This window comes from Cervus canadensis, chromosome X, assembly GCF_019320065.1.
Source record: "Cervus canadensis isolate Bull #8, Minnesota chromosome X, ASM1932006v1, whole genome shotgun sequence".
Classification (NCBI taxonomy): domain Eukaryota; kingdom Metazoa; phylum Chordata; class Mammalia; order Artiodactyla; family Cervidae; genus Cervus; species Cervus canadensis.
In genome coordinates, this window is record NC_057419.1 from 46,581,243 (window position 1) to 46,598,795 (window position 17,553).

The 17,553-nt window shown below is 54.5% G+C and overlaps 1 protein-coding gene across 2 annotated transcripts in view; it reads left to right on the forward strand.

Annotated features, from left to right (window-relative positions):
- Window positions 1-1,049: 1,049 nt before the first annotated feature.
- BCOR (BCL6 corepressor) overlaps window positions 1,050-17,553 on the forward strand; it is a 107,819-nt gene continuing 91,315 nt past the window's right edge. The window contains exon 1 of one of the 2 annotated variants that reach the window (XM_043457968.1): window positions 1,050-1,160. The gene's annotated coding sequence lies outside the window, so the exon portion shown is untranslated. The remainder of the gene's footprint in view (window positions 1,161-17,553) is intronic. The other variant, XM_043457974.1, reaches the window with a different exon arrangement.

Genomic DNA, 17,553 nt, shown 5'->3' on the forward strand with positions numbered 1-17,553 from the left:
AAAAATAAGCGCTAACTGCAAGTCATGCTCCCCCCACGCCGCTGCCACCACGGGCGTGTGGAAGGGAAACCAATGAGCCATGTTTGGTGGGTGTACCCTCCTTTCCTGTGATATGTTCAGAATCACCTCAAATGCAGTTCCAGGCTGCCTGACCCTGAGCAGAAGCCTGCAGAGAAGGAAGGGTGGGGAGAAATGGCTGAGATCAAGTAAAAGCTGCTTTGGGTACATGCCCCAGCAAGTTCAAATGCTGCCAGGCTGATTGGTTGGGGGGAGGGGAGGAGTGGGAAGTTAATGTATTTTTGAATAAGAGTTTCCTGTTATCTGCGAACAGTCACAAAACAGCTAGAGATTTTATTAAAATAGTCCTCTCAGAAGGAGCAGTGGTTGGGGCCGTTTTCTCTAAAATCCCTTGCCATGGGTGGTTCTGTTAATCGTTTCTTCAGATACCCATTCATTTCACCATTATTTATTAAGTGCCTACTGTGTGTCGGTCACAAGGCAACGTGGAAAATACACAGTCCTCAAACACACACCAAGTTTTGTAGATGGGTCTGGACTTCTGATTTCAAGGTGACCACTAACATAACGTTTAACCACTCAGACTCAGGGATACCTGGCTTCAAATTCCCACCAAATCATTTTAACTCGCTGGGTGACTTGATAAACTCCTGTAACTGACCTGTAAAGTTTGAGGGCTCGTAAAGTACTCAGCACAGCGCGGAAGTGGGAGTACTATTATTATTTAGCGCGATCCCTCCACCCCACCCCAGCTCAGATCCCTGCCGCCCTCCATCGCTTGGTGGTATTTCCGAGGCGGACCAGGCCTTCTGCCGCTGGGCCGTGACCCTGGAAATCGGGTCAGGCTCTCGTCAAGACGTGAGTGTGTGTGTGTGTGTGTGTGTGTGTGTGTTGGGGTGGGAGTGGGGGGGGGGGGCGGCTTTCTTTGCGCGCGGCTTTCCCCAGGGTCTGCCGACAGTCTAAAAAACTCACTTGAGAGGAGAAGAATGAGCGCGAAGTGGCTCTTTCGATCTGAGACACCCCCTCCCGGAGAAATCACCCCCTCCCCCCAGCCCAGCGCGGAGTGAAATCTTAGAAGCCGCGGCTGCCGGGTTTGAACGGAATGCCGGAGTCGGTGGAAGCCGGAGCTGGTCGGCCCGAAGGTCAGCGAGTTGTTTTGAGTTCTCGTACCCGGAAGGGGGGGAAGCAGGGAGGCGAGGACGCCGGGGCCCGAGAGACCCCGCGTCAGAGCAGAAATTGTTTGTGCTCCGGAACAGGCAGCTCAGCGGAAGCCGCGACGGGGGCGGGTCACGTGCGGCGGTGGCGGCGCAGCTGGCGGGGAAGCCGGGCTGGGACAAGGGCCGGGCCGGGCGGGGGTGGCACGGGGCGGCGGCTTTCGCAGCCGACGATGGAACCGGCGTACTCGGGGCCGCTGAGCGAGTGGCGTCCCGAGCCTGGGGCGAGGGAGGCGCGCGAGTTATGGAGGGACTGGGGTTGGAGCCAGCGTGCTCGGAGCTCCGCGTGGTGCCGCACGGGCGGGACGGGAGATCGCTGTGGGGGAGGGGTGGTGGCGTGGGGGGTACGGGAGCGGGCCCCCCGCCCCCAGGCAAGAGTGGCGATAGCGGGACCCACGCGGAGACTACGCGGTCGTCTGAACCCCGAGAATGGAGGCACCGCTCCTGTAGTCGCCGGCCTTGTTTTCGTCTTTGCACGCAAATCCCGGAACGACCGGAACCGCCATCCCAGTCTGCGTCCCAGGGGTGCCCCATTACGCGCGGGGGAGGCTGCATCCCGCAGGGCGACTCCGGGCGGGGAGGGCTGCCGCGGTGGCTCCGCGGAGGCCGCCGGCTGGAGTCGTGGTGCACAAGACCTACACACCTCCCTCTCCCCCGGAAGGAAAGGCTCGGGCCATCTCTGGGGACGCCCCGGGGCTGTGTGAGCTGTGCGGGGGGCCGCGGAGCGGGAGAGGGTGCTGTAGGGAGACCATCGGCCCTACCTTAAAGACAGGGGTGGCCTCGTGGCCGGGGATGAGGAGTTTCACGCTTCCCCGAAGTAGCGAGCGCTACTCCGGCGTGGGATGGAAAGAACACGAACTTGGTCAGCAGCCAGAGTGCTTGAGGACGCCTGACTTCGGTGCCCCCCTCCCGGAGTGGCCTGAAGTGTTACCCTCTGCTCCGTAGTCCACGCGGTTGAGGTCCGAGGCCTAGATAAGTGGGAGGGTGTGGTCAGGCCTCTGATGGGAAACCCACCCATGTTCCTCTCGGACGCCACGCGAAAGAGGGGCGGCATGGTCCTTGCACAAAGTTTCCCACCCCACCCCTCATCGGGGAAGGGCAGTTCTTCCGGTGGTGGGGGCAGGGGAATAATGGCTTGGGCACGGGGAGTGGGGCTAGTTCGTTTTCCAGAGGGGCGCGGGCGGCCAGCGTTTTCGCGTCCCCCGAGTGGCGGCGCTTGGCCCCGCTGCGGAGTCTGCTGGGAGTTGAGGCAGCGGGAGCCGTGCAGAGTGTGGGGCGACGCGAGACGCCATTTGCATCCCCCTCCTCCCCCCAACCTCCGCCTGCAGGTTGGCGGGGGCCGAGGTGTCGCCCGCCGCGGAAGCGTGTTCCTCGCAGTGACACTGATTAGATGCTGTGTCGGTACGTGCCCGGAATTGGGTGGGCCTTCACCTCTCCTGTGCGCATACACTTTCTGTTGGAAAACTTGCGGGTTATTCCAACCCCCCTCCCCCACCCCCCTTGCCGCACAGCTGCAGTCTTCAGGGCGGAATTAGGCGAGCACGTTTGCTCAGCCCCAGGGAAAGAGGATCGTGCTGGCGCTGGGAGGCCGCCGGGCCCGGGCCGCGAAAATCCAGCCCTGGCTTTGCGTCGAGCTGCCGAATGCGGCGCTTACGCGCGCCCGGCCAGCCGAGGCCTGGTTTCCATCTGCCCCTTTTGCCTCCGTGTTAAGTTCGCCGGGGAAAACCCAGTGATCCGTGCACAGCCCCTCGGAGAACACCCCCCACCCCAGCCCGATTCTGACCGATGGAAAAAATGACAGTATAGGTCGGAGTAGGCTGCCCGCGAGTATTAATGCGGCCGCCTCCGTTCCCGGTGCATGGGGAGGATGGGCGCCAAGCCAGGAAACCGCCGAAGGAGGAGCCAGGAGGGCCGCCTGCCCCTTCCCGGGCTAGAAAACGTGGATTCTTAGAGAGACCAGACAACCGTGGGCAGACAGCTGCGGGAACTTACCCCACTAAATACAGGTTGTCCATGTATCTTTCAAGCAAGATCGATCTTTTTGTTTTAATCAAGTACACATTGAGTCAGTTACAAATACTGTGAGAACTGGTTGATCTGTAGCTGAAACGCCGCTCTCCGCCTGCTATGAAAAGTCTGGGCAGGAGGTACCGGGCTGAGCATGATGTATCTTGGCGCAGGCCGTGTGTGTCCTGAGAAACCGCAGTCCCCTTTGCACTCCACCTTCGAGGACTCTTACTATAACTCTCAACGGGGATTTCTTTTCGTTGTAGTTTCTATTGGGGGCTTGCTTGTTCCTTGCAAAATCCTGCCTGGGGTTGTTAGTACTTCCCAGTGGATGGTCCTGGGTTTTGGCTTTTATAAGCCCACGATTTTCTCTTGCCTTTTTCTTTTCCTGCGTTCGTGCGGCTGGGTGCTGTGGAGTACCTTCCCGCGCCCCGGCCCCGGCCCCAAACGTCTGCTGCCGCCGCCCTCGGACTCTCTCGCTCGCGCACCACGCGGCCTCGGAGGGGGAAAGTGAACTCTCCGGGTGGCGCTCGAGAACTGGAGTTCTGACTTTGGGCTGCGGGTTTGCCCCGGAGGCTGGCCGGCAGCTGCTCGGGAGCCAGAGGCTGTGAAGGGGAAGCCCCGGAGGTGACCCGGAGGCTTCGGGAGCAAACCCGGAGGCGCCCGCGTCTTTGTCTTTCGCGGGGCTGGCCGCCTGGCACGCACAGCTCCGATAAGGATCAACTGTGAGAGCGAGAGCGCACTGCCAGCACATTTCAGTGACTAGGCGAACGCCGGCAGCCACGTAAGGAAAAGGCCATTTGCGTTGTCTTTGAAAAGGAAAAGGCTGTCCCACTTAATGAATTATGAGTGACCTGGGAGAGGCCAGGCGCGGAGTTTGTGGCGCCGAGGCCTCCTCGGGGTGCTTCTTCGCCCCAGCCCCGCCCCATCGTGCCAAGAGACCCCATTTCAAAGGAGATGGGAAGCTTTTGGAAATTAGATCTCTGACCCATTCTATTTACGTAAATCGTGGTGCATTTGTGTGTCCCTAAAATGAGACTCAGCAGCAGCCCAGGGACTGAGGCCTGCTGCCTGCCAGCTCTGGACCTGCGTTAAACTCTGGCTAACTTACATCCCCAGAGGATGTGGCTTTTGCCCAGCGTCTCTAAGAACTGATTTATAGGAGGTGGCCTTGAGCCATCAGAAAGGGTGGCCTGCAAGAGTCTACCGGACGTCCTCTAAACCAGGGCTGTTCGCCCAAGGCCTCAGGGAGAGGGTGGGTAATGGTGCCTGAGCCCTGGCAGAAGCTTCCCATTAATCCAGTCTAAATGAGCACCATTAAAGCAAAGTTTCCCCTTCCATCCTTACCACACACATGGGTCTTTAAGGGAAAGTCTAGTCGAGACAGTCTGAGCCCATTTTGCCTTCTTAACTTTTTTATGGGCAGTAGTGCTCTTTCTGGGCTTCCCAGGTGGGTCAGTAGGTAAAGAATCTGCAGTGCAGGAGATCTGGGTTCAATCCCTGGGTCAGGAAGATCCCCTGGAGGAGGGCATGGCAACCCACTCCAGTATTCTTACCTGGGAAATCCCAGACAGAGGAGTGTGGTGGGCTACAGTCCATGGGGTCGCAGAGTCCAACAGGATTCAGCACAGCACAGCACCAGCACCCTTTCTTCCCTGTCCAAACTCTGCCTTCAACAGTTTCAGCCTGGTAAACTGAAACTGAAGTCTCTCAGTCGTGTCCGACTCTTTGCGACCCCATGGACTGTAGCCTACCAGGCTCCTTCATCCATAGGATTTCCCAGGCAAGAGTACTGGTGTGGGTTGCCATTTCCTTCTCCAGGGGACCTTCCCAACCCAGGAATCTAACCCGGGTCTCCTGCATTGCAGGCACACACTTTTACTGTCTGAGCCACCAGGGAAACCTGGTAAGAAAGTATCAAATCCTAACATTGTAGTATTGTATGCCAGGCAGAATCCTATGCACTTTATGTATGAATTCATATCATTCTGAACACAATCCTGTTACACAGTTACTGGTATCATGTTACAAATGAGGACACTGAGGCCCTGAACGGTTAGGAGGCTCCATGGCACATTTCGGGCTATCGCCAGGATGGTCCCCAATTGAGGAATGTAGGGCTGTGCTGCCTCCCCGGTGTTGTGTAGTGAAAGTGAGCGCGGGGGGAGGGGGGGCGTTGGACCTTCCACCTTCCAAAGGGTTATGGGAAGAGATGGGGAAGCCCGACATTTGGCCCTTATCTTGCAAAGGGAAGTCCCGAAGCCTCTTAGAGAAGCACGTTACTGTGGCGGCAGAAGGGACCAGGGAAGGCAGTGCAAAGGCCCCTCGCCCCACGTCGCCACATAGCATCCGGCGGTCACGTCCGCCGGAGGTGACTGGGGGCTGGGGACAGCCGATTGCGGAGGAACTCCTTATCGCCGAGAGTCAGTGGTCTCAGGAGGCGGAGCTAAACGACCGCCTTCGGGGTGGGGGTGCGAGCTAGGTCGGGCCGGTCCCTGGGCCCCGGGTGTGCCCCCGGACTCCTTTCGCGGAGCCGGCCGGATGCCTGGCAGCGCCTTCCGCACCTCCGGGCTCCCCTCCGCTTGAGCCGCCAGCCCAGGGCACGGAGCCTCAGGACCGGAGCTGGAGAGGCCAGCTAGACGAGTCTCGATTGGAATGGCTGGTTCCGGGTTGCTCGCACACTCACCCTGCCTCCCCCATACACTCATCCCCCTTTCCGGGTGCACGCGCGTGCGCGTGTGCGCACACACACACACACACACACACGGATCTCCAGCGCGCAGCCCGCCTCCCGGCCTCCGCCTTCCCTTCCTCCTCCCAGCTCCGGCGCTTCCGAAGCCCGTGGCGGTTCTGTGTTGCACTCCGGAAGAGTCGGGGTTAGAGGAGCCTTGCCACCCCGCCCCTCCCCAGGGTCCGTGCACACGCTGGCGCCCCGGGGGCGAGCAGCCAGGCCTGGGGATCCCCAACTCCCACGGGAAGTGGTGGCGGCTGCCAGGGACGTATGCACTGTGTTTTGTGTTTCATGATGGCCCGGGGGTCAAAGGCGGGGGCCAAACAGTGGGGCCTACGCGTGAATGGGGGTGGTGATAAATCCCCTCTCCGGGAAAGCTGGCCGTCTCGACCACGGCTACTTTGAGTCTGCCCTGCATGGCTTGTATTGGCCACAGTTGGACACTATGCATGCCCGGGCCGGAGTGTGGCCCTGTGTGCCTTGGGGTGGGGGGTGCGGGGTGTTGTGGTCAGAGGCGGTGCTGGAAAATCAGCCCCCATCTCACATCATTCTGGAGCCTTTACTTCTAGCTCGGAAGACCCTTGGGCCCGGCTGCCCTAGCCACCGCCAGAGCCCGAGGAGGGACTGGCAGACCGGCCTAGCCGCACTTGCGGGCTTTGAGAGGCTTCGGCCGGCCGCCGAGCCGAGGGAGGGAGCGCAGCAGCCCGCGCGCCTCAAGGCAGAACACACGCCTTTCCCGGAACCTTGAAACCCTGGGGAGCCGCTGCCATCTTCGCGTGACGAGCAGCGAGACGCCGGTGATTAAGTGTTTCTTTCCGGCTCTCTCCCCGGGTTGCGGCTCTCCTTGGCAGAGAGGGAAGAATAAAACCGGGGCGGGGGTGGGGGCAGGTAGCACACAATTGCGCTCTCCACTCACCCTCCGTGTCCGCACTGGTCTCTCAGGATGCGTCTACGCAGGGCGCCCTCTGCCCCTTTACACAATGCCTCGGCGAGGATTGAGGCTCTGGGGGTATCGACATGCCTCAGTTTCCATCCGCCTCGAGCCCCAATCGCGAAGTTTAATGCGGGGGGGGGGCACACATTGCCGAAGCCACCCGACCCCCATCTCTTCTCCTCCCATGGGAATTAAACCTTAATACAGGAATCCCCCACCCATGCCAGGGACTAATCCTGCCGCCCCTCCTGGGATTAACTCGGCTCACAGGTCCATAAAACACTTCCGGCGCGGCTGGAGGGTCTGTCTGCAGAAACACTTTAAAATTGTCCTCCCGGGTTTGGAGTGGGAATTGACCCGGTGGAGGGAAGTGAGTAAACCAGAGGGTTGTAAGAGGTGATCCGTGCGGTTTGCAGGCTGTCGAAAGAGGTGCCTAAAATGTGGGCTGTCGGGGCTGCTTCAACCCAGAGGGTGACCTGGGTCCCAGTAGACGCATCTCGGAAAGGTATGCAACATTTGCTAAATGACATTGATCTGGAGGAGAGTGGAGAGCTGGTAGGTTTCAGCTGACTTCTGGCCCCTTTTCAGTTAGGCCAGAAACTTAACTGTTCCTGAAACTATTTGGGGTTGGGGGCAGAGAATCAGTCTCCTGCCCCTCGTAGGTGGGATTCTGAAGACCAAAATCTTAAAGCATTTGGTAAACAGGACCTGACCCCCCTCCACATCTCTGTGACTAATGTTCGATCTCTCTTACCCTAGAAAACACAGTGGTTTGCTGATAAAAAAGTAAAAACCAACCCTTGCTCAAATCCACGCAGGAATGTACAGATAAACAGAATCCAAAAGCCATTTAAGATTTTGAACATCTTCTTCTTTTACATCACTTCAAATTAACTTTCTGAGGTAATAGAACATTCTTTGGAATGTTCTGAGAAACATTCCTGTCCAAAGTGGGGGTAAAATGAAAAGAAAAAAAGACCTCGAAACCGGGTCAAATCACACTTTAAGAAGAAGAAAACCGGATGAAGAATATAAATTCTAAGTAGCTTTCTGGCTCCCTATCCTTCTGTTAGTCTGGAGAGCAGATGCTATAGATAGCAGGCCACCCCCATAGGACCCCGGAAATAGGTCCTGACTCGGACTTGATCCACTAAGGGCGAGGTGACTTGGCCTTTGGGGGGTGGGGGGAAGACAGTGAGGAAGGGCAATCATTTGCTTTAAATGAACATCAGAAAAAAGACCTAGGCCTGCCTCTGCGTCCTGAGGACCCAGAGCTGCTAAAACTATGTGTGGGAGGCGGCGCCCGACGACCTCCTTCCCCGCAGATGGACTCACGCAGCGTGACCGGCCCCAGGTGGCGCCCAGGCACACTGGGGATAGAAGCCCGGGCCGCGCATTCACTCTGCCTCGCAGATTGCAAGCGGGGGCCTCTAGCCGGACCGCCCACCGACCTTTCTCTCCCCTCCCTTGCCCGAGGCCTCCGGGCAGGGTCTACTCGCCTCTACCCCACTGCCCCTCGGGCTGCGCCCTCCCCTCCCTGGCACCCAGCCCGGATCTGGAGGCCTCCCCTGCCCGCCCGCAGCCCCCGTTCTTCCCCTCGTGATTCATTTAGCAACGGTGCAGAAAGCCTGTTTACCTCTGCAGCCCAGGGCGACTCGATCTGCGTAAAAAGCCCTAACGCCAGCGCCGACCAGTAGGGGGGGATTGTCCTATAGATTATTTCTCCTCCTGGGTTTTTTTTTTTTTTTTTTTACGAGAAGGCTGGGTTGGAGAGGGGGTGGGGTGGCGTGTTGCTGCTGGTTTTTAAAACACCGTATTTGAAAGAGAAACAAAAGCCACACAAAAGCCGTTTAGGAGGTACCAAGGCTGTTTTTACATATAAAAAGTACAGCGAATACCAAGGGGCCCCCAGCAGTGATAAACTAAATGGTTGGCCGATTTCGACAATTAGCAGTTAATCTGTTATCTGCGATCTGCAAACAAGTTTTGAGGCTCGAAGGACAGCGAATTTATGTTCCAGTCGACAGCGTTGTACTCTGTTGGGCACCTTCGTTGCTCTGGGTTTCTCAGAGTGCGAATCCAGCTTCGGCAAACATGGGTTTCCCGAATTGGAGGATAGACTTAGGTCACAGAAAATTCAGTCGGGCAGCCAAGAGGCCTCGGCCTGTATCGCCCCTCCGGCCCGAGCTTGTATCTTTGGTTCCAATTTCTCCAAGTTTTGTTTTTTTTTTTCGTCCTCTAATTTCGCACGTAGTAGGCCTCCAGCAAATGTGGAATGAGTGTTGAAACCAAAGTGAGGCCCTCGGCCTGTAAAGCAGGCTGATGCGCGGCCTCGCCCTCGGAACTCCCTTAGGGTGCCCAGAGCCCTCTGGCCGCCGCAGTCTGCGCGCAGCTTCGCCCTGAGCAGGCCGGGGCGGGCGGGGGAGGCCGGGAGGCATGAAGCGCCTGGAGCCTGCACGATGATAAATATTGCGCAGACAGCCCATAAATAATTTGCATTATGTTCAGCTGACAACGCAGGGCGATTAATTTTAATAGCTACATATTTGCCTGGGCTGCTGCTTTCGTAGGCCCGGTAATGAAAAGCGAGAGGCCGCCCTGGCTCTGTGCTCGCGATCCCGGAAGGCAGCCGGGAGGTGCGGGAGGGCCCGACGAGGCGTCTCCTCCAGGCAGCCCCCCGGGGAGTCCCAGCCACTGAGCCCCCCTCTCGCTCTCCAGGCCGTGTAGACGCGGGGTGCGTGCGCGCCCGCCGCGAGGGCACCCCCGGGGCCTGGAGCAACAGGAACTACCATAATGACACTGCAGATTTGTCTGTCTGGGGAGAGCCACTTGTGACCACGGGACACTCCCCGGTGCGATGCGCCCCACCCGGATCAAGTCCGGAGTGCACTCCGAAGGGGATTTCACGTTACAGTTTGGGTGGGGGTTGGGAAGGGCTGGTGCTACCCCGCCGATTCATCGGTGGGCCCCCGCGCAGCAGAGGCTTTTACGCCCCGGGGACCCAGGCAAGGGGCAGAACAAAGCCCAGCTGCCCTCGCGTCCTCTCCGCGCGCGTCCCCAGTCCTGCGGTCCTGCGCCCCGCGGGAGGCCCCTCTAAAACGCTTTCCGAGCTCCTCGATTAAAAGGACCGCACACATAAAAGACAGAAGAAAGGATTTGGAGCCGCTCTTAAAAAAGAGGGGGCGGGGAGGGGAGCGCAGCGAAGAAGGACGCGGCGCGGTGGCTGCCGCGGTCCCGTAGCGACCGGGTGCGCGCGTGTGCGTGTCTGTGTGTGCGTTCCGATGACAAAGCCCCGGCGGCGGCGGCGGGCTCCCGGCTGCTTGAGCACTGGTGGGGGAGGGGGGGAGCCCGCGCTCGCGTAGGTAGCGGGGAGTCGAAGCTTCCCGGGAGAAAGAGTTCATTCATAAGCTGGAGGAGGCCTCCTGGCCGGGCCAGGTGGAGCCTCCCGAAGCCAACACCTGTGTGTTTGCCTGTTTGAAAAGGGGCGAACGCATCCAACATTACCATATTTTAATTGCCTTTCGCAAAGGTCATCTCTAATTACGGGTTGCGAGGAGGGTTGGCCAGGGGTCTGTAGCCCTCGATTGTGTGCATGAGTGTGTGTGCCGCCGCTGAGACAATGCGCCCGACTCTTCTCGAAATGCCAATCCGAGGGTGTCCGTGCGCGCCTGCGAGGCGGTCACGACGTGCTGAATCCACGCAGACAGACCGGGCTGCGAGCACAATAAAAGCCGAGCAGGCGGCGAAGGGCAGCGCAGACCCACGGGTTTTCTTTTTAGAAACGGTGGTGCGAAGAGACTTGACAATAATAACACGCAGCAGGATTAAATCAGGGTGGGAATAAGAAAATGCATTTTCGTTCCTAAAACCGCGTCCTGCGTTTAACCCATCCGATCCCCCAAGAGCTTTTTGTGCCCACGTGGAGTCCCGCACGGGGACAGGTGCGGGGCACAGAGCGGCTTTGGGGGTGCTTGGTGATCGTCCAGGACAGGCACCTTCTTTTAATACCGATCTCTTCCTTTAATGCACTGTAGTCAGCTATAGTGAAGTGGAATCCTTAACGACGTCTGTTTTATGGGGAATGATAACTGGCTAGTTGAAAAGGAGAAAGAGAGAACATTAAGGGTTTTTTAACTTTTAAAAGTCTGCATTTCCTTAGTTTTCATCACTTGCGGAAGCCCTTGAGGCAGAAGCCTATTGTAACTTCTTCTGAGGGAGCAGCCAGGCGGGAAGGTTGTTGGAGGGTCAGGGGTTCTTAGGAGGATATTGTGGAGATGAGGGGGTGGAAATCAGTGAAGAGCAGTTGGTCAGGGGTGGCCAGCAGCGACTCTAAACTTGACTTTATCAAAGGAGCCTGACGTCTCTTAGCCACCATGCTGTTTCTGGGAGTCAAGAGACTTGGAGAGTTGGAGGGTTTTGTACTGGCTCTGCTTCCTGCCTGCCCCCCACACCTGGCCTCCTGGCCTCACCAGCAGCCTGCTTTGCCCGGAGGAAGGCAGAGCCAGATGACTGGTCCAACCCCCGAGAGACCGCCTGGCTTTCTCCTCCCCTGTAATCAAAACCAGATGCACTTAAGCGCCTTTCATCAGAGGAAGCCCAAAGCCCTTTAACAGGCTTCAATAAAAGCGTTGCTGGGGCCTACCAGCCTGCTCGGTGTCCAGGCCTCTGTACCCGTGTCCCACTGGAGGAATCCTGGGTCGACCAACAGCGCCTAGCTCCTCCCAGAGGGATCCCAGAAGCCAAAGACATCTCCATAGCCAAGGCAGCCTTTCTAGACAAGTAGGATGCCAGGATCCCTGCCAGGTGTGTAAGCACAGACTCCGTTGATAGGAGAAAAGAAACCAGCAAGGAAGAGAAGCCAGCAGCTAGCGCTGAAGGAAGGATAGGAAGAAACCAGAGGGACTAAGAAAGTAGCAGAGAGGTGAAAGGGTGATAATGATCAAGATATTCAGAAGCACTCCAAGGTACTTGGACCACCCCCACTTTCAGAGCCCTTATCCTATCCTATTGCAGTGTTTCTGTCTCCCACACTACAGACTACAAACTCCCTAAGGGCAGAGACTGTCTTATTTATCTTTGCAAACCTGGTGCAGGTTGGCACTAAATATGTGGTCAAAATGTTTGGAGGATCACAGGTGTGGTGGAAAGCTCTGGAACAAGACACATGTGGGCTTAACATGGGAGCTCTGCCTAGTGACTCAGCAGTAATTTGCCTGCAATGCAGGAGGCCCAGGTTCGATCCTTGGGTTGGGAAGATCCCCGGAGGAGGGCATGGCAATCTACTCCAATATCCTTGCCTGGAGAATCCCATGGACAGAAGAACCTGGCTACAGTCCGTAGGATCACACAGATTTGGACACGACTGAGCAACTAACGCTCTGTCTCCAGTGGTTATGTAACTTTTTGGAGTCTCAGTTTCCTTATCTGTGAAATGGGCATGAGACTGCCTGCATCACCAGATGGGGGAAAGATGTGGTGAAGTAATTGCATGTAAAGCAATAATAAGGTTTTAGTCAACAACAATAATAATGTTTTGATAACTGTTGTGCCCTTGTTCTTGAAGTAGTGACAGAGGGTTGGGGCTGATACTGTTTGAAGCATAAGAAGAAAGGTCCTAGCTGGGCAGAGACCTCATGGGACTGGGATCTGGGTCAGCAGGGAATAGTTTCTAAAATGTGTGTTCCATAGCCCTGGGAATTGAGCACTAGGACCCCACTCTTCAGTGGGCAGGCAGCCCCAAGGCTGTGAGCTGGGGAAGGGAGGGCATGTCAGCCTTTGAACTCAGGCTCTGGGGCAGGGCCCAGGCCCCTGTGTGCGCCTCTGCAAGACTTCTTATAGCCAAGCCACCTGAGATGAGTGGTAGCAAATAACCCCAGTTGGTGCTGGCTTTCTGTGAAATCTGGGGGAGAACTGGCCCATGGGCTTCATTCACCTCAGCTCCTGTTTCATGATTCTGCTGATCCGCTCAGTGCCAAGTCATGTCCAACTCTTCAACCCCGTGGATTGTAGCCCACCAGACCCTTCTGTCCATGGGATTTCCCAGTCAGGAATACTGGAGTGGGTTGCTATGTTTTCCAGGGGATCTTCCCAACACAGGGATCGAACCTGCATCTCCTGCATTGCAGGCAGATTCTTTACCTGCTGAGCCATCAAGGATGGCTGTATTTTATCTTTGACACGTTCACCCCTTGGCATTTGGCGGGGCAGGGAGGAATAGTGCCTACTTCTCTTTGCTTCTTGGCCCATTCTGGCCTGTTCAGTAGCTCCTCACCTCTCATCCCCCACCCCCCACACAATTTGGCCAATTTGTCTCTACATTGCAGGCGGCTTGTTCTTTTCTCCTGCCCCTTGGCTGCCATGCTTTTTGGGTGTGTGTGGTGAGGGCAGGAGGATTAGGACCTGGCCCCCCCACCTCCCCCTCCTCAGTCTTCCACGTTCCAGATGTCTGGCAGCCCCTCCTTCAGCACTTTCCCAGGAGGGTAGGCTGTGAATTAGGGTCAGTGGGCTGCCTGGGCAGCAGGGACTCTGAGTACCTGTCTCAGGGAAGGAGAAAGAGGGGGATGGGAGGGAGGGAGAGGCCCAGGGGCTGCTGGGTGAATCTGCAGGTGTGGCCAAGCCAATGTGACCCTGAGTATCAGGAATGGAAATGTGTTTGTCTGGACTGTAACACAATGGGGTAGTTGGGGGTCAGGGAATGAGAAGATGTGGGGTTTGTGGAGGAATTGGGAAGAAAATGAGGCAAGCTGACTCCCCTTCTGCATACCATCCCACTCCCTCCCTGACAGGAGAACCTTCCAGAAGAGGCAAGAAAAATGTGGGGAGGGAGGAGGAAATGTTTGGTCCTGCTCTCCTGCCCCATGAACTGGCTCCCTTGTACAGCCAGCGTAGGTTAGAAGGTAACAACTGGGGTCCTTTCAACCAGATCCTTTAGGACAGCAGTCCCCAACATTTTTGGCATCAGGGACCAGTTTCATGGAAGTCAATTTTCTCACGGACCCCCGGAGGTGTGTGTGGGATGATTCAAGCACCTTACATTTTTTGTGCACTTTGTTTCCATTATTATTAAATCAGCTCCACTTCAGATCATCAGGCATTAGATCCCGGAGGTTGAGGACCCTTGCTTTTGGGGAAATGTGAGTTCAGATCTGAGGGGGAGACAGGTCACTGTCTGTCCTCCAGGGATCCCATAAAGAACAAGACGTTGTGCCACCCAAGGTCGAGGATTTTGGTTGTGATGAAATATGTCCTGCCCTCCACACTTCTGATTTTAATCCAGCTCGCCTTCTAGCAGGTATGTTATAAAACTGACTTCCCCTTCTTACTATCAGAAGTGAGGGTCAGAGCTTGTCAGCTGCAAGGGAGCTAGTGTGAAAGCAACTGAATTCTCCTCATGGACTCAGTGGGTCCAGAATTCAGTGGAGATTCTGGGGGCTAGAATCATCTGGAGGCTACCTCACCCACCTGTCAGGCTGCTGGCTGGGACTGCCGCTGTGTTCAGAGGCACCAGCACCGGGCTCTGCGTGTGGCTTGGGCTTCCTCACAGTATGGCAGCTTAAGGGCAGTAAGACTTGAAGTTACATAGCAGCAGCTCAGGGCTCCAAAAACAAGCCTTCCAGCATCACCTTTTCCAACCCACCCTCAGAAACCATGTGGCATCATTTCTACTATATTCTGTTGCCTACAATGAGTCATGGGCCCACTCAGATTCAAGGGGAAGGGACATAGACCTACCCCTCATTGGGAGGAGTGTGAAAGAACTTATGGTCACTGGGGAAAAAAGAAAGAAGAAAGCAAGCCATGCCAGGCACTCTTGAGAGCTAAGCTTAATTAGCACTGGCTCTAAACAGAATAGTCTACATTATAATAGGAGCTTGTACCCTCAAGAGGCTGCATAAATTATATGGGGGGTGAGGGGGAGACAGAGAGCTAAAATTAGGCCAGGGTAAAAGAAATAGAGCCATAAAGCAAATATGGGTTTTATGGAAAATAGATATCAAAGGATAGCTCTCTCTGTGAGCTTGTGATGTGTGGGAAGGACTAAGGAAGAATTGGTTGGTGGGATCAGCTGGGTTGTAGGCCCTTCAGCATTGAAAGGGAAAGCAGGTAAAGGACAGGACTGTGGAATCTGGCTGCCACCATCCTTCACCCGCCATCTTAGGGGGATCTGTGGTAACCCTTCATCGCCTCAGGCAACATTATTTTCATGATTTGCTTGCAAATCACCTTTTTTTTTTCTTTCAACATACAGATACCTTTCTGTGGTACAGAGCTGGAACTGTAGTCAGTGTATTTGCTAAAGTGTGGAAAAAATAATACATTGCTCTAATAATAAATGACTCTAATACTTACTATTTGTCCCCTACCCCCAGGTGTGGTTTTAAATATCCAGCATGGATAGTGTTGTGACTGAAAGGGGCTGGGTACATCTCTAGGGCCCCAGGTTCCCATTATCCTTGTCTCTAACCCCTGAATGGAGAGTTTGACTTCTAATTTCATGCTAGGGGTTTCACAGGCAACATAATTGTATTTGCCTCTGCCTTTGATCTGCTATTTGATCTGCTATTTCATTGTGGCTCGACTAGGAGACAGAGATAGAAACGCAGTGGAAAAACACGATTTTGTTTTGCTTCGGAATTGGCAGTTATTATTTTCTCTGGCTCCCTTAATGTGACACGCCTTCCCTAAATCTGAAATCTCATCATTTTCCCGTTTTTGAAATTCCAAAAGGCATGTGCACCCTCTGGCTGGCTTTCCTTTTTTGCTCATGAAGATTTCATTTTCAGCAAGGCTTTGGGGCGGGATGCTCCTGTCTTTAGATCTCAATGAAAATTGAAATCCCTGAGTTAGTGGAGGACTCCCAGGTAAACTCTGACTGACCTGCCCCTTTCCTGACCTCACCCCAACTTCCCAGGATGTACCTGGTTCACCTCAGCCTCTCCTCAGTTGATTAGGGGTCTGCAGGGCTGAAAAACAGGTCTGCTCTGCTGGAAACCAAAGAAACCCAAATGGAGCAGGAACCTTGTGCGTCAGAACTGAGCAACCTTCAGTAGAGCCCTCAAAGGAAGCTGGCTTCTGGAGCAGGGCCATCCATGTCAGGTTGTGTAGCTTGCATACTGTACTAAGGCTCCCAGCCACGACAGAGAGTGAGGACTGGAATTCAGGCCCAGAGGCACTTTTCTCCAGTGCTCCTGATATCAGCAAATAGGCTAGTGGCAGTTCTGTTCTCAGGGCAGAGGCGAAACAGATTTTTCTCTCTGATCACTAAGAAAAGAGATGGTGACACAGGACAGGATGGGGGTCAAAAGGGCATCTTGGGAGCAGATCGGGCCAGCCTTAGGCTGTAGATCAAGCCAGCGTCGACCGAGCAGGTTGGAGCAGTAGGCCCGTTACTCGCTCTTTGTTTCAGCCCCTCTCATCTGCATGGTCCAGTGTTCATAAGTTATTGAATTACTAGATCCCTCCTAGGCTTTATTTGGAGTTAAAAAAAAAGACAGGGGTGTCACCCTACCTATGTTTCTTGTTTAGCCAGCAAGGTGGGATTTGAAGTTGGGGCGGGGGGAGGGGATGTTTTCTTTAGTTTTGAAAGTGAAGCCTTTCGGGGATGTTGTTAGCTGCAGGACTATATGTAGTGGGTGCAGCCATTTGAGTGGAAGACCCAAACAGGTGGTGCAATAGAGTTGGACATCCTAACAGGTTACCTGTGAACTGAAATTCACATTAACATGTAATGGGCAAAGACAATTAGCATTTAAAAGTGGAGGATCATCCAGAGGAAGCAATTCCTAATCAAAGTTAACTCCAAAGAGGGATTTTTCTGGTGTGAGTAGTAGGCTCCTAGGGGAAGCCTCTGGAAGCCTTCTAAATTAGCCCTGTAAAGTTTGCTTCTGTTCATTTCTATAGTGGGTAGTGCGGGTATTTGAAATTCCATTAATACTTGGGAAGGTATTTTCACTGTAAAGCCAGAAATGGCGTCTCCTGAGAACAGCAAATTTAGGTGACTTGCTCTTTATAGCTAGGGATGGACAGTCCAGGAGCTCTAAATCCATTTGCCTTCCAGTTTCTTTCCAAATTTTGCATAATTGGAGCTGGGTATGTTGAAGAAAGACAGTTTCAAAGTTACATCATTGTGGCTGGGAGTTCTCAGTTTTTTAAACATTTTTATTTCTATAGTTTTATTTATATTTTATGTGTGTTTACTTTTTAAAATTAAAATTTGTATTTTTCACAAAGTAATTATTTGCCCAAAGTTTATGAAGCCCAAATAGTATGTAAAGGCTTGTTACAAGAAAGCACCCCTCTCCCTTGTTTTGCCAAACTTTCTAAGTAATAAGTAGATGTGGCCTTCTCTGAAAAAAATCCACAATAATATCATCTGTTGACCTCCCGGTGTGGTAGAGGAGGATTTTAGTTCTCTGCGTCACACTTCCCCTCCCCCACCCTCACAATAGACCTGTACCATAACTTCTTATTAAATTCATGTCCAGTGTTTACTTTGTAACCACATATGGATTGTTTATTGCTGAGGCAGATGAGCTTCAGTGATTGCCTTTCCTTTCTTGTAGGATTTTTTTTTCCCCTGGAGTTAATAATTGCCTCCTTTTTCTATTTGCTTCATTTTCTTTGACCTATGACTGATTTTTCCCACACTC